This window comes from Carcharhinus amblyrhynchos, chromosome 34 (genome assembly GCF_965287045.1).
Source record: "Carcharhinus amblyrhynchos chromosome 34, sCarAmb.v2.hapA, whole genome shotgun sequence".
Lineage (NCBI taxonomy): Eukaryota > Metazoa > Chordata > Chondrichthyes > Carcharhiniformes > Carcharhinidae > Carcharhinus > Carcharhinus amblyrhynchos.
The window spans coordinates 13776138-13792027 of record NC_137357.1 but is presented as its reverse complement, the minus strand read 5'-3'; positions in this window follow the sequence as shown (position 1 = coordinate 13792027).

The following is a 15890-nucleotide window of genomic DNA, read 5'->3' as shown; positions in this document are numbered from 1 at the left end:
CAGCAGTGCTAACCACTGTGTCACCGTGCTGCCCCGGGTCCCTGGCGCTGTGAGGCAGCAGTGCTAACCACTGTGTCACCGTGCTGCCCCGGGTCCCTGGCGCTGTGAGGCAGCAGTGCTAACCACTGTGTCACCGTGCTGCCCCGGGTCCCTGGCGCTGTGAGACAGCAGTGCTAACCACCGTGTCACCGTGCTGCCCCGGGTCTCTGGCGCTGTGAGACAGCAGTGCTAATCACTGTGTCACCGTGCTGCCCCGGGTCCCTGGCGCTGTGAGACAGCAGTGCTAACCACTGTGTCACCGTGCTGCCCCGGGTCCCTGGCGCTGTGAGACAGCAGTGCTAATCACTGTGTCACCGTGCTGCCCCGGGTCCCTGGCGCTGTGAGACAGCAGTGCTAACCACTGTGTCACCGTGCTGCCCCGGGTCCCTGGCGCTGTGAGACAGCAGTGCTAACCCACCGTGTCACCGTGCTGCCCTGGAGAATGACTTGTGGAGCTGTAGATTTAACAGAGTTGAGTGATTGTCTGTTTGGCTTTTGCATTCAATGAGTTCAATACTCTCCACTCGGAACAAATTCAGTTTCCTCCATCGTCTGCTGGGCGCTCTGACTGATAGAGTGGCTCCAAATGTAACAATACCTCCATTCCCGAATTCTCATCCTGGTTTTCAAATTCTCAGACCCACTCCCCACTTTCTCTCTTCCACCTTCTTCCATCAGGAAAAAGATACAAAAGTCTGAGGTCACGCACCAATCAACCCAAGAAAGCTTCTTCCCTGCCACTGTCAGACTTCTGAATGGACTTGCCTATCAACCAAGATCACCTTAATGCAAGGTAAGTCCATTCAAAAGTCTGACAGCAGCAGGAAAGAAACAGTTCTTGAGTCGATTGGTACATGACTCAGACTTTTGTATCTTTTTCCCGAAGGAAGAAGGTGGGAGAGAGAATGTCCAGGGTGCGTGGGGTCCTGAATGATGCTGGCTGCTTTGCCGAGGCAGCAGGAAGTGTAGATGGAGTCAATGGATGGGAGGCTGGTTTGTGTGATGGATTGGGCTACGTTCATGACCTTTTGTAGCTTCTTGTGGTCGTGGTCTTGGGCAGAGCAGGAGCCCATACCAAGCTGTGATACAACCTGAAAGAATGCTTTCTATGGTGCATCTGTAAAGGTTGGTGAGAGTCGTAGCTGACATGCCAAATTTCTTCTGAGAAAGTAGAAGCGTTGGTGGACCTTCTTAACTGTAGTATGGGCATGGGGGGACCAGGACAAGTTGTTGGTGATCTGGCATCTAAAATCTTGATGCTCTCGATCCTTTCCACTTTGTCCCCAGTGATGGAGACATGTTCCCCTCTATCCTTTCTGAAGTCGATGACAATCTCCTTCGTTTTGTTGACATTGAGGGAGAGATTATTGTTGCCGCACCGGTTCACCAGATTCTCAATCTCATTTCTGTACTCTGTCTCATCATTGTTTGAGATCCAACTGAGTACGGTGGTGTCGTCAGCAAACTTGAAAATCAAATTGAAGGGGAATTTGACCACATTGTGCATAAGGAGGCTTGTAGAGAGCTGAGAACACAGCCTTGTGGGGCACCGGTGTTGAGGATGATTGTGGGGGAGGTGTTGTTGCCTATCCTGACTGATCGTGGTCTGTTTAGGATCCAGTCGCAGAGGGAGGAGCCGAGGGCCAGGCCACGGAGTTTGGAGATGAGTTTCATGGGAAAGCTGAGCTATAGTGAATAAATAGGAGTCTGATGTAGGTGTCCTTGTTACCTCGGTGTTCCAGGGCCAGGGAGATGGTGTCTGCTGTGGGCCTGTTGTGGTGATAGGCAGAATATAGTGGATCCAGGTAGTCCGGGAGGCTGGAACTGATTCATGCCATGACTAACCTTTCGAAGCTCTTCACAATGATGGATGTCAGAGCCACCGAACGAGAGTCATTAAGGCCACACTGCTTCGTTTTCTTAGGTACGGGGATGATGGTCATCTTGAGCAGATAGGGACGTCAGATCATTGTAAATAAGATGTGTGTGAGTACCCCCACCCATTGATCCACGCAGGATCTGAGTACCCGTCTGGGTACCCCATCCAGACCAGTCACTTTCCATGGGTCAACCTTCGCGAAATCTGCTCTGACATGTGCAATGGTGACCCCAGATATAGGTTCATCCAGAGCTTCCAGGGTGCTCTCACTCACCTCTTGCTCAAAATGTGCGAAGAAAGCATTGAGCTCATCAGGGAGGGGTATGTCGGAACCAGCAACTGTACATCAAATCAAATCCAAAAAGGATAAAAGCAAAATACTGCGGATGCTGGAATCTGAAACAAAAACAAAAAATGCTGGAAAACCTCAGCAGGTCTGACAGCATCTGTGGAGAGAGAATAGAGCTGAGGTTCTGAGTCTGGATGACTCTGACTCGAAACATGAGTTGTATTTTCTCACTGTCGGACCTGCAGAGACCTTCCAACAATTTCTCTTTGAGCTTGGTCAAGGGGATGGATTTCAGGAGACCAGAGAAGTACAGAGGTTTGGCAAGGCAATTCTCAACAAGGGAGCCAAAGCATTTGAAGACTGGAGGGGCATGATGGCATAGTGGTTAGCACCACTGCCTCTCAGCGCTAGGGACCCAGGTTCGATTCCCCGGTTGGGTCAGTGTCTGTGTGGTGTTTGCACATCCTCCCCGTGTCAGCATGAGTTTCCTCCTACAGTCCAAAGGTCAGCTGGATTGGCCATGCAAAATTGTCCCTGACTGTCAGGGGGACTAGCTGGGGTAAAATGCATGAGGTGGTGAGGATAGGGTCTGGTTGGGATTGTGGTTGGTGCAGATTCGATGGGCCGAATGCCTCTTCCTGCACTGTAGGATTCTATGACTCAGTCCTGAATGATGGAGCATATTGGGATGCCCCAGTGGGCAATATCTGAGGGACACAGCTATCTCTGAGGGTTTTGGTGTTGGAGGAGATTACAGAAATAGATTGAGTCAAAGCCATGGAGGAATTTGAAAAGAAAGGTAAAGTTTTTAGAAGTACAGTATTGTCTGACTGGGAGGTGGAGATGCTGGCGTTGGACTGGGGTAAACACAGTAAGAAGCCTCACAACACCAGGGTAAATAAACCTGTTGGGCTTTAACCTGGTGTTGTGAGACTTCTTACTGGGACGCAGTAGGTCAGAGAGCTCTGAGATGATTGCTGCAAGTTGAGGGACGGACAGCAGAATTTTGAGATGGTCTCGAATTTTATGACGGTAGGACTTTGGAAGAGCACTGTCAGAGGAACCACTGGCCCCAAAATATCCAGTGGCACTGACTGGAAGTGTTCCCCTCTGGGTCCTGGCTCAATCCCACAATCACCAAAAGCAGATGATCCAGCTCTGATCACAGCGCTGTCTGTGGGAGCTTGCTGTGTATGAATTGGCTGCTGAGTTTTCTGCATTGGAACAATGGCCTCACTTGTTTGGATGCTCCCGTAGGCGCTATAGGAATGCAAGTTCTTTCTTTCGTTCTGGGATTGAGCCAACATTGACGGAGGGGAAGCCTGGGAGCAATCGTACAGAGAGTTTGAGATCCTGTCAGTTGACTTGTCCAAGCACAGTGAGTTTCATCAACTGCTGACTTGGACACGATGAGGGAACAAGCTGTCACTGGCCATCGCTCTGTACTTCATGCAGCCTTCCTGTCAGTGCAGTCCAGACCTGTCACTGCCTCCTATTGAGTCTGATTGGAGAGACAGAGTGGCTGTCTGCCTTCTGCCAGATACAAGGTCTGCTGGACAGAGACACAGATACCATGGCCTATCCCTCAACTTCAATTCAGCTGTGTCCAATAGAACCGTGACAGGAAGACTGCTCCCTGCAGGTGGGCCCTGGATAGCTCACATCATCCTTCCAGCTCCCATTGCTTCTCCAACATGTCCATCCATTCCAAAAGGAGCAGACTGAAGTGGGCTGACACCTGACCACCACTCAACTCTGCCTATTCCTCACCATCGCTCTCCACTCCACTCATCTCCTATTCCCGACCATTACTCGAACAGTACTCCCCACTCACTCCACTATTCCACAAAATAATAAAACAGAGGAATGCCTGGAAAAATATTTCATCTTCAAAGCCCTGGTAGGATTTCTCCTGAATTTTTCACAGGAGTCTGGAGTTTGACATTGAATTGTGGGAGATTCCAGGATAATCCAGGGAACCAGGTAAATCTCCTGAATCCGGGACAATGATACTGAAAAGCAGCTTTCATCTCAGAGTTACCCTCATCTCCAAGTCTGTTCAAAACCCTGGGAGAGTCCTGCAATTCTTTTCTTTGTTGTTTGATGGGGCAGTGGTTAGCACTGCTGCCTCACAACGCTCGTGATCTCGTTTCAATTCCTGCCAGTGTGGAGTTTGCACGTTCTCCCTGTGTCTGCATGGGTTTCCTCCCAGAATCCAAACATGTGCGGGTTAGGTGGATTTGCGGTGATGAACTGACCATAGTGTCAGGGGGGACGATAGGGTAAGTGCATGGGGATAGAGCCTGGGTGGGATTGTGGTTGGTACAGACTCGATGGGCTGAATGGCCTCTTTCTGCACTGTTGAATTCGATGATTTTGTGGATGTGGGCCTCACTGGAAAAGCCTGCATTTATCATCCATCCCTAACTGAAGGTTTCAGAGGATGACCACATTGCTTTGGGCCCAGTAAGAATGACAGAATGAAGCACGAGCTTCATATGCCGGATTTATGAGCTGAATTGAAATTCCACCGGCTGCCGTGTTGGGATGTGAACCCTTGTCCTATCAGATCAACAGCACCAACAATCATTGGTCCGAATGTGTAACCTTGACTTCCACTCTGTCACCATCACAAAGATACTGTCATTTTCCAAATCACAGATCTCAGGTCACGGTGACACAGACACTTCCTCCAATATTGTTTCCAGTTCAGAGAACCTCCTCCCCTTTCGACATGCTGTATTCCTCACACTTCCTTCTGCTCCACTGCGGATTAGTGGGATCACACTGAAACAGGATTCTCGATCCATCCCGTTCCTGTTTATCCCCCCCCTGCCCTGCCCAGAACTTGGGCAGCATCCGAATCCCAGTCCATATATCCTCCAGCTGTCTGTCTAACCTGCTCCTCAGTGTTGCCCTGCTCTCACTCAGCGGAGGACTGAATTACACAGACTCACACAAAACAAATCTTTCTCTGCTCCCCTAAATTAGTCACGTGAAACCTTCGATTGACTCAATGTAACATCCTCAGCGTGGCCCCTCTAACCAGCAGCCCATTACTATCTGACCACCCCCGTCACTCCCCCCAAGTGTGGCTGCCTGCACTGGCACAGCTCGATGACCCATTCTGCTGCCCTGGTTTGGTGGGGGGGGGCGGTCTTGTGGTTTGGAAGTGTTGGAGGTGGTGAGTTCCCCTGACCCGTTTGCTGATAAGAGTGAATTAGCAGGCAGCACTCGGCTTATCAGGCAGGCTGGGAGCGACACATTCCCTCCTTGCAGCCCACACACACAAATGCTTCTCCTTCCACAGAGGAGGCGTTCTGCTGGAGGCTGGCTGTGGGCCCAGAGCGTGGGCGCAGGGTGAGCTACCTTGCTGCAGGTCGCGAGGCAATCCACCCCTCAGTGTGGGCAGCAGTGTCTCAGGGAGTGGGACACCAGGGCAGTGAGGACAGCACATTAAACTGAAATACCTTGCATTCCTCACACCCTCAGGATGGACTGAAGCACTTTACACCCAATGAGCGTAAGAACTGGCCCCTCGAGCCTGCTCCGCCATTCAATAAGATCATGGCTGATCTTTTCATGGACTCAGCTCCACTTACCCACCCTCTCAGTGTAACCCTTAATTCCTTTACTGTTCAAAAATTCATCTATCCTTACCTTAAAAACATTCAATGAGGGAGCCTCAACTGTTTGACCGGGCATTCCCCAATGCAGTATTTCTGAAGTGTAATGTCATGTCAGAAACACAGCAGTCACTCAGCGCACAGCAAGATCCCACAAACATTACACAACATTAAAGACGGACACTCTGTTCTTCAGTTCTTTTTTTGCCAATATTCATTCTCAGAATGTGGGTGTCACTGGCAAGGCTGGCACTGACCAGAAGCTGGTGGTTGGTCACCTTGTTGCACTGCTGGGAAGAGGTGAATACAATTGAGTGACTCGGAGGGGAGAAGGGGGGCTGGTATCACACTGAGGCCCAGGTGAAGTTCTGGACTGTAGGTGAAGCAGATGGATTTTTACAGCAATCCATCCTCATGCTTTTACCTGAAAACAGCTTTTTAACTTATTTTCAGATCCTTCTCAAACTGCTGTGTTCGGATTCAAACTTTTTCATCATTGAATCCTGACAGTGCAGAAGGCAGCCATTCAGCCCATCGAGGTCAGCAATCCCATCCAGCTCGTCATCTGCCCAATCTACACAGCTTGGGACATGAAGGGGCAATTCATCATGGCCAATCAACCAAGCCTGCACATCCTTGGAGTGTGGGAGGAAACCCATGCAGACATGGGGAGAACACGCAGACTCCACAGAGTCACCCAAGGCTGGGATTGAACCCGGGTCCCTGGGGCTGTAAGGCAACATTGTTACCCATTGTGCCACCGTGCTGCCCAATTCTTCCTGAATTGCAAGTATTGCACCCTGATGAGGGTGAGCAGATGGAACTCACTGCCACGAGGACTGGCTGAGATCAATGGCACTGATTTATTTCAGGGAAAGCACTTTGGGCTGAAAGGAAGGGACGGCACGGACAGGTTGGGCCGAAGGGCCTGTTTGCACGCTGTAAACCTCTATGACTCGGATTTGAGGGATATGGCAATAGGGTTTGTTGAAGGCTGGAAGGAGTTGAAACAGCAGTGTGAAGTAGTTAGGCCAAATGGCCCATTTCTGTGCTGTAAATTTGATGGAATTCTTTGTTATTCAGTGACAATCACACTGTAACACAGCACTGTGTGCTCCTGAAACATGCTCAATTTTTCCAGCTGAGCGCTGGGCTTGCACAAGGAGCTTTAACAAACCCGGGACTCTGCAGCTTCAGAAATCTCCACACACGTGTGCGGCAAACAGCTAGCTGGATAACACTTTGATAACGTTGCCTTGTGTGGGAGGGATGAAGGCTGCTGTATGCATCTATTTGTTTAGGAGCAGCTGCATCTGTAGGGGGTGAGAGCCAGGAGCCACACACTCAGGCAAATGGACATTGCTTGTACTGTCCGCTTATCTGGGCAGATAGGGGAGCTTCACAAAGTGTTCACCTCATTAAAAGGCAGCTTGTGCAATTCTTTCAGTACACTCAGTGCACCCTGAGGGGCTCAAGAAAGGCTCAGTTGTCATATCAGTAAGGAGCCCATGAATAAGCTGAAATGTCCCACAAAGTGTCTGAAACTCAAACTGAACCGTCAGGTGTCAGAGGGAAGGGTCAGTCAGCCAGGTATTGAACAGAGGGGAGATCACACGAACCTGAGGTCAATGCAACTGAACGCAGAGAGGGGTGAGGGAAGCATCCAAAGGGTAGAAAGTCAGGCGGTGGTGATGGTTTGGGGACAGGAACCTGGTTCCTTGATGCGATGTGGTCCACAGATACGGTACTCTCATGGTGATACGAGGGACAGCCAATAACTGATCTTACCAATCCGCCTACCTGAAGAACAACACAAAGTATTCTTTCTGGTTGGTGTGGGCTCCTGCTCTGCCCAAGACCACAAGGAACTATTAAAGGTCATGAATGTAGCCCAATCCATCAGGCAAACCAGCCTCCCATCCATTGACTGTGTCTACACTTCCCGCTGCCTCGGGAAAGCAGCCAGCGTCGTTCAGGACCTCACACACCCCGGACATTCTCTCTCCCACCTTCTTCCTTTGGGAAAAAGATACAAAACTCTGAGGTCACGTACCAACCGACTCGAGAACAGCTTCTTCCCTGCTGCTGTCAGGCTTTTGAATGGATTTACCTCACATTGAGTTGATCTTTCTCCACACCCTCCACTCCGTAAGCTTCTGCTCCCAAATAAACCTGCCTCCTCGCTGACACAGCATGTGCCCCAGGCAGATTCTGTGCATTCACCCTCGCTATGACTGTAACACGACATTCTGCACCCTCTCCTTCTCTTGTGAACGGCATGTTTTGCCTGTATAATGCGCAAGAAACAATACTTTTCACGGTGTGCTAATACACGTGACAATAATAAATCATATCAAATCAAGATAAGCTTTGTGGGTACAGGAGGTGAGGAGACCAGTAACCCGGAGAGGACTGAACTCACATCCCATCAGAGTCAAATCAGAAAAGTGAATTGAAAACAGTCGACCGCAGTCACTCACAAACACCTTTTCAGGGGAGGAACCTTGGCTGGACTGAAAAGATGTCTGCCGTTGTGACCTGACAAGTCATTCAATTCTAACTCCCCAGCAATACTGGTGTCTTTCACAGCTGAAGACCAGTTTGTTCTCTGAAGGTCTGTGCTGCTCACTGCAGAAGGCCTGAGGAAGATATTTGTGCAATTTGGTGTTAACAGCAGAGCAGATTCCTGGTTCAGTGCTTGTCTCGGTGGATGAGGGATGGATATCAGGCAGGACACTGCGGAAAGTTTCCCTGCTCCTCTTCCAATTGGATTCTGGGAGGCCCGTCTGAGTAGAACAACTTGGACCCCAATTTAACATTGCACCTGAAAGACAGCACCTCCAACAGTGCAGCACTCCCTCGTTCCTCCAGCACTCCCTCGCTCCTCCAGCACCCCCTCGTTCCTCCAACACCCCCTCATTCCTCCAACACCCCCTCGTTCCTCCAGCACTCCCTCGTTCGTCCAACACTCCCTCGTTCCTCCAGCACCCCCTCGTTCCTCCAGCACCCCCTCGTTCCTCCAGCACTCCCTCATTCCTCCAGCACCCCCTCGTTCCTCCAGCACTCCCTCGCTCCTCCAACACCCCCTCGTTCCTCCAGCACTCCCTCATTCCTCCAACACTCCCTCGTTCCTCCAACACCCCCTCGCTCCTCCAACACCCCCTCGCTCCTCCAACACCCCCTCATTCCTCCAACACCCCCTCATTCCTCCAGCACCCCCTCATTCCTCCAACACCCCCTCATTCCTCCAACACCCCCTCGTTCCTCCAGCACCCCCTCGTTCCTCCAGCACCCCCTCATTCCTCCAGCACCCCCTCGTTCCTCCAGCACCCCCTCATTCCTCCAGCACCCTCTCGTTCCTCCAGCACTCCCTCGTTCCTCCAGCACCCCCTCGTTCCTCCAGCACCCCCTCGTTCCTCCAGCACCCCCTCGTTCCTCCAGCACCCCCTCATTCCTCCAACACCCCCTCGTTCCTCCAGCACCCCCTCATTCCTCCAACACCCCCTTGTTCCTCCAGCAGCCCCTCGTTCCTCCAGCACTCCCAGCACCCCCTCATTCCTCCAACACTCCCTCATTCCTCCAGCACCCCCTCATTCCTCCAGCACCCCCTCGTTCCTCCAGCACCCCCTCGCTCCTCCAACACCCCCTCGCTCCTCCAGCACCCCCTCGCTCCTCCAACACCCCCTCGTTCCTCCAACACCCCCTCGTTCCTCCAGCACCCCCTCATTCCTCCAACACCCCCTTGTTCCTCCAGCAGCCCCTCGTTCCTCCAGCACTCCCAGCACCCCCTCATTCCTCCAACACTCCCTCATTCCTCCAGCACCCCCTCATTCCTCCAGCACCCCCTCGTTCCTCCAACACCCCCTCGCTCCTCCAACACCCCCTCGCTCCTCCAACACCCCCTCATTCCTCCAACACCCCCTCGTTCCTCCAGCACCCCCTCATTCCTCCAGCACCCCCTCGTTCCTCCAGCACCCCCTCGTTCCTCCAGCACCCCCTCATTCCTCCAGCACCCCCTCGTTCCTCCAGCACCCCCTCATTCCTCCAACACCCCCTCGTTCCTCCAGCACCCCCTCGTTCCTCCAACACCCCCTCGCTCCTCCAACACTCCCTCGTTCCTCCAGCACTCCCTCATTCCTCCAACACCCCCTCATTCCTCCAACACCCCCTCGTTCCTCCAGCACCCCCTCGTTCCTCCAGCACCCCCTCATTCCTCCAACACCCCCTCGTTCCTCCAGCAGCCCCTCGTTCCTCCAGCACTCCCAGCACCCCCTCATTCCTCCAACACTCCCTCATTCCTCCAGCACCCCCTCGTTCCTCCAGCACTCCCTCGTTCCTCCAACACCCCCTCGCTCCTCCAACACTCCCTCGTTCCTCCAGCACTCCCTCATTCCTCCAACACCCTCTCATTCCTCCAACACCCCCTCATTCCTCCAGCACCCCCTCGTTCCTCCAGCACCCCCTCGTTCCTCCAACATCCCCTCGTTCCTCCAGCACCCCCTCGTTCCTCCAGCACCCCCTCATTCCTCCAACACCCCCTCGTTCCTCCAGCACCCCCTCGTTCCTCCAGCACCCACTCGTTCCTCCAACACCCCCTCGTTCCTCCAGCACCCCCTCGTTCCTCCAACACCCCCTCGTTCCTCCAGCACCCCCTCGTTCCTCCAGCACCCCCTCGTTCCTCCAGCACCCCCTCATTCCTCCAGCACCCCCTCGTTCCTCCAGCACCCCCTCGTTCCTCCAGCACCCCCTCGTTCCTCCAGCACCCCCTCGTTCCTCCAGCACCCCCTCGTTCCTCCAGCACCCCCTCGTTCCTCCAGCACCCCCTCGTTCCTCCAGCACCCCCTCGTTCCTCCAACACCCCCTCGTTCCTCCAGCACCCCCTCATTCCTCCAGCACCCCCTCGTTGTTCCATCACCATGTCAGCAGGGATTTTATACTCCAGTTTCCAGCAGTTGGATAGGAACCCATGACCTTATGTCTCAGAGTCGGGGATGTTATGCACTGAGCCTCAGCCGCCACTTTTGTACAGTACAAGTAGAGTCTTGGGTGAGACTGTCTGATCAGAGTGAGAGGGGAACAGGTTAAAGCCCCACTCCGGAGGTTTGAGTGTGAAACACCGATTTCTAATGCTGAAGGAACGCTGTACTGTTTTTAAACCGAGCCCCAGTCTTCGCTCCCAGGCGGGTGTCAAAGATCCCACGGCACTATTTTGAAAAAGATCATGGGAATTCTCCAGAATCTCCTCAATTCATCCCTCAAAGAACATCTCTAAAACAGCAGGAAAAAACAGAAAAATGCTGGAAAATCTCAGCAGGTCTGACAGAGAAAGTTAGAGTCTGGGTGACCCTTTGTCAGAGCTGTTTTGGATTCCAGCATCCACAATATTTTGTGTATATCTAAAACAGCAGATATGGCCGTTGCGGTGTGTGGAATCTTGCTGTTTGTGGTGATGGCAGTGAATCTCCCTCAAGGAGGATGTTGGCGGCTGTAAAATACTTTGGGGTGTCCCGTGGTTTGTGAAAGGTGCTGTATAAATGCTGGTCCCTCTTTGCTGAAGAGCTTGTCCTGGCGTTGGGGGCAATGCCCATGACAGAGCAACACCAGGCCTCGAGTGGGCCTGAGTGAGAAATACAGTCACAGGCCACTGAGTATCCAGTTACGCTTGCTTCCCTTCTGACCCCAGAGTGACCTTTTCACTGCCATCAAAGCGAAGGAGCTTACCTGCACAGGTGACTCTTTCACCTGCGGATATACCACAGTGAGCGGAATCCATGGGAAGCTGGGAAATTTGTTTCATTCTCCCTCAGTCGCAATCAGAGGCGATTGGAACATGCCAGAAGCAAAGGAGGCCATTGATGAAATAACTGTACAAAAAAGGCTCTCTTCTTCATTACACTCACCCTACACATTATCACCAAGTGAGGGGGAGAGATACAAAAGTGTGCAGAGGGGCAATATTTTCACACAGAGGGTGGTGAGTGTCTGGAACGAGCTGCCAGAGGTAGGAGTAGTGGCAGGTACAATGTTGTCTTTGAAAAAGTGTTTAGACAGTTACATGGGTAAGATGGGTATAGAGGGATATGGGTCAAACGCGGGCCACTGGGACTAGCTTAGAGGTTTTAAAAAAAAGGGTGGCATCGGCAAGTTGGGCCGAAGGGCCTGTTTCCATGCTGTAAACCTCTATGAGTCTCAGTGGGAAAGGGTGGAGAGATGACAAGAGGGGAAAAAAAATTCAAGCCTTGTCATAAGTTTAGAAGAACCACCACCTCGAGAATATCAGAAGTGGCAATAGTCAAAAAGTTGTGAGTTCAGGCCCCACTCAGAGACTCGAACACATTATCCGGGCTGACAGAGGGGGAGTGCTGCACTGTCAGAGATGCCATCTTCCTGATGAGATGTTCAACTGTCTGAGCCCTCAGGTACACATTGAAGATTCGACAGCCAAGGATGCAAGAAGAGTAGGGCACTTCTCCCAGGTCCTTGGCCAATATTTATCCCACATTGTCTTAAAAAAAATCTGGTCATTGCTCTTTGTGGGATCTTGCTGTGCATACATTGCCTGCTGTTTCTCCACAGTTCCACAACTGGCAACAACTTGCTGACTGCAAAATGCTCCTGAGTTTGTGAAAGGTGCCATTAGAAATGCAAGTTCTTTCTCTCTTTGCCTGTGTGACTGTATTTTCTGGCCAATTGATTTCATCCTGGGGACATGACCATTGCTGTAGGAGCCACACTTGCCCTCTTGCTGAATGTCCCTCGGGAAGGTGATGCTGAGAATGTGAGTGAGGTTCACTTTGAGGTCCACATTGACAATCCATTGCGGCGCTGGGGGAATTCTGCACTCTCTGGCGAGGAGGTGTAATCCTGTTCACGTCACACAAGGATCCCGCCGCACTCTCGGCAGAAATACATCGAGTTCTCCAAGTGTTCTGTTCACCCTTCCTGCCTGAAACACATGGTAACGGCAGATCAACTGGTCATCTGTTCACTTGCTGCTTTGTGAGACCTGTTGCCATGAGTTCCCTCGAGGCAGTGACTTCTCTTCAAGACCAATCCCCACTCACCGGACTTTGGGACGTGGTCAGTGCGAGCCCCCTCCCTTTTGAGATGAAGCTTCGCATCAGTAGAAAGCTGGGAGCAAGTGAGCAGTCTGCCTGGACAGCCCTGCAGAATGAAGACAGGCGAACAAAAGTTAAAAGGAAACACTTGAGCTTTCATGCTGGATAAGGGTTCTACAGCTGCAAAGTATCAAATTCAGAAGTTCTCACTGGTTCCGCGAGGTCAGGGGTCACACGGAAAGTGGACAATGCGGCCTTTTTCCTGCTGAAGGTTGTCCAACTGTTGAAAGCGATGCCTTATCTTATTTACAATTGCCCAAGTATCTCCACAGGTGAGAGACCATTAAAGGGCCCAACACAATCCAGAGTGATTCCTCGGGTGAAATGATCACCTGCAATCAAAACACTGGTGGATATTAAAGCTCGGGTTGAGATAAAGAGCATTAGATTACGTCAAAAACTTGTTTTGAGAGTCGGGGATTAAGGCACCCGGCTGTAAGAGGAGAACATAGAAGGAAGGACTCTATTCTCGGGGCCTTTGAGAAAAGGCCAGTTTGTCAACATCAGTAGGTCAATAAATTTGTGTGTGAATCTCTGTTTCAACCCCCATCTCTCTCTCTCTCTGAAACCTTTCTCTTTCTCTCTCCAGACGATCTCTCTCCTCCTTCAGCTCACTGACCCATCCTGATGATTTGATTCCTTTCAAAATTCAAATTCCCAAAAGGATTGAAGGGAGGTCAATGATGGATATGAAATAATCAATCTTAGGGACGGACAGGAAAAATACAGGCCAGCACAGACAGAGAGATGATGGTGGATAAATTGCAGCAAGTAATTTGTTCCAAACTAAACCATACAAAGATTGATAGGAAAGATAGCAAGTCTCCTTTCATTTGTCCTATTGCTTGTGGGAAGGACAACACTGAGACTGATCTGCTCATCATCAAATCTGCTACAGGATCTTAATACACAGCTCAGCAAACAATGGGCAAAGACAAAACAGCACTCCCTCAGTACTGACCCTCTGACAGTGCGGCACTCCCTCAGCACTGACCCTCTGACAGTGCAGCACTCCCTCAGCACTGACCCTCTGACAGAGCGGCACTCCCTCAGCACTGACCCTCTGACAGTGCAGCACTCCCTCAGCACTGACCCTCTGACAGTGCGGCACTCCCTCAGCACTGACCCTCTGACAGTGCGGCACTCCCTCAACACTGTCCCTCTGACAGTGTGGCACTCCCTCAGTACTGACCCTCTGACAGAGCGGCACTCCCTCAGCACTGACCCTCAGAAAGTGCAGCACTCCCTCAGTACTGACCCTCTGACAGAGCGGCACTCCCTCAGCACTGACCCTCTGACAGTGCGGCACTCCCTCAGCACTGACCCTCTGACAGTGCGGCACTCCCTCAGCACTGCCCCTCTGACAGTGCGGCACTCCCTCAGCACTGCCCCTCTGACAGTGCGGCACTCCCTCAGTACTGACCCTCTGACAGTGCGGCACTCCCTCAGCACTGACCCTCTGACAGTGCGGCACTCCCTCAGCACTGACCCTCTGACAGTGTGGCACTCCCTCAGCACTGACCCTCTGACAGTGCGGCACTCCCTCAGTACTGACCCTCTGACAGTGCGGCACTCCCTCAGCACTGACCCTCTGACAGTGCGGCACTCCCTCAGTACTGACCCTCTGACAGTGCGGCATTCCCTCAGCACTGACCCTCTGACAGTGTGGCACTCCCTCAGTACTGACCCTCTGACAGTGCGGCACTCCCTCAGCACTGACCCTCTGACAGAGCGGCACTCCCTCAGTACTGACCCTCTGACAGTGCGGCACTCCCTCAGCACTGACCCTCTGACAGTGCGGCACTCCCTCAGCACTGCCCCTCTGACAGTGCGGCACTCCCTCAGCACTGCCCCTCTGACAGTGCGGCACTCCCTCAGCACTGCCCCTCTGACAGTGCGGCACTCCCTCAGTACTGACCCTCTGACAGTGCGGCACTCCCTCAGTACTGACCCTCTGACAGTGCGGCACTCCCTCAGCACTGACCCTCTGACAGTGCGGCACTCCCTCAGCACTGACCCTCTGACAGTGCGGCACTCCCTCAGCACTGACCCTCTGACAGTGCGGCACTCCCTCAGCACCGACCCTCTGACAGTGCGGCACTCCCTATATTGCAATCAAGTCACAGCCTCGATTTGAATTGAAATCTCTGGATTGTGAGTTGAAACCGTGAAGTGAGTGAAATCTGAGCGGTGCAACTGATGTGGGGATGCCGGCGTTGGACTGGGATAAGCACAGTACGTAGTCTCACAACTTGTTGGACTTTACCCTGGTGTTGGGAGACTCCTTACAGTGCCATTGAGACCAGGGAATGAATTCAGATATGAATATTATTTATTTATTTGGCATTCACTACTTTCCTACTTCTGCTTTGAATTTTTTGCCCAGTTTGATTCTCAGAATACAGCGAGTCCAGTATTTATCACCATCCCTAATTTCCCTTGAGAAGGTGGTGGTGAGCGCCTTCTTGAATCACTGCAGTCCGTTTGAATTGATTTGATTTGGGTTATTATTGTCCCATGTATTAACATACAGTGAAAAGTATTGTTTCTTGCGCGCTATACAGACAAAGCATACTGTTCATAGAGAAGGAAACAAGAGCATACAGAATGGAGTGTTACAGTCATAACTAGGATGTAGAGAAAGATCACCTTAATGCAAGGTAAGTCCATTCAAAAGTCCGACAGCAGCAGGGATGAAGCTGTTCTTGAGTCGGTTGGTACATGACCTCCGACTTTTGTGTCCTTTTCCCTATGGAAGGAGGTGGATGAGAGAATGTCCGGGGTGCGTGGGGTCCTTAATTATACTGGCTGCTTTGCTGAGACAGTGGGAAGTGTAGACAGAGTCAATGGACGGGAGGCTGGTTTGTGTGATGGATTGGGAACATTCTCGACCTTTTGTAGTTCCTTGCAATCTTGGGCAGAGCAGGAGCCCATACCAA